The sequence below is a fragment of the Gossypium hirsutum genome, chromosome A02 (assembly GCF_007990345.1).
Source record: "Gossypium hirsutum isolate 1008001.06 chromosome A02, Gossypium_hirsutum_v2.1, whole genome shotgun sequence".
Lineage (NCBI taxonomy): Eukaryota > Viridiplantae > Streptophyta > Magnoliopsida > Malvales > Malvaceae > Gossypium > Gossypium hirsutum.
The window spans coordinates 18,355,985-18,357,086 of record NC_053425.1 but is presented as its reverse complement, the minus strand read 5'-3'; the positions used below and the strand labels follow the sequence as shown (position 1 = coordinate 18,357,086).

At 39.3% G+C, this 1,102-nt stretch overlaps 1 non-coding gene across 1 annotated transcript; it reads right to left on the bottom strand.

The window, feature by feature from the left end:
* Window positions 1-478: 478 nt before the first annotated feature.
* LOC121216475 (small nucleolar RNA R71) lies at window positions 479-584 on the bottom strand. Its single transcript, XR_005912661.1, has one exon. It is a non-coding gene; the product is annotated as a small nucleolar RNA R71 (small nucleolar RNA).
* Window positions 585-1,102: the final 518 nt, after the last annotated feature.

Sequence of the window (1,102 nt, the reverse complement as noted above, 5' to 3'; positions counted from 1 at the left end):
AAGATACACAGAGAACGAGTAAGAGGACGATACTCAACCTCAACTGAAGAGATGGCTGAAAACTAAGACAATCAGCTACCTCCTGCAATTGCGATTAATCAAAATCCTACTTTACGCACTGTGTATGATCATGCTAAACCTTCTTTAACAGGAACTGAATCGAGCATAAAGACCTACTGTAGATGCAAATACTTTTAAACTAAAACCTAACACTATTAAAATGATACAGTAATTTGTTCAGTTTGATGGTTTGCAGGATGAGGATCCCAACGCTCACTTAGCAAACTTCTTAGAATTATGCGATACATTTAAAATTAATGGTGTTTCTGATGATGCCATTCGTCTTCGGTTATTCCCTTTTTCATTGAGAAACAAAGCTAAACAGTGGTTGAACTCATTACCACGAGGGTCAATCACTACTTGGGAACAAATGACCAAAAAATTTCTTTTAAAATATTTTTCACCGACTAAAATGGCTAATTACGTAATGATATCTCTTCGTTTGTGTAGATGGACTTAGAAACTCTTTATGGTGCATGGGAGAGATACAAAGACTTACTGAGAAGGTACCCTCACCATGGGTTACCGCTTTGGCTACAGGTTCAAACGTTCCATAATGGCCTGAATCCTTCGACTCGACAAATGGTTGACGCAGCTGCTGGCGAAACCATCAATAATAAAACACCTGAAGATGCCTATGAGTTTATAAAGGAGATGTCATTGAATAACTATCAGTGGCAAGTCACGAGGACTAAGCCAACTAAAATAGCAGGCATTTATAACATCGATTCAGTTACTATGCTGTCAAACCAGGTAGAACTTCTAAATAAAAAGATTGATAGTTTACTTGGTTCTACTCATGTACATCCAGTAATGAGGTGCGAGACAAATGGGGGAGGAGCATGCACAGAGTATCAACCCTTCAACCCTGCCATCGAGGAGGAACAAGTCCAATATATGGGTAACAATAACTCTCAATCCCAAAATAACCCATATAGTAACACTTACAATGCAGGTTGGAGGAACCACCCCAATTTCTCGTGGGGCGGTCAAGGAAATCAAAGACCACAACATCCTTTGGGTTTTCAACAACCACCTTATC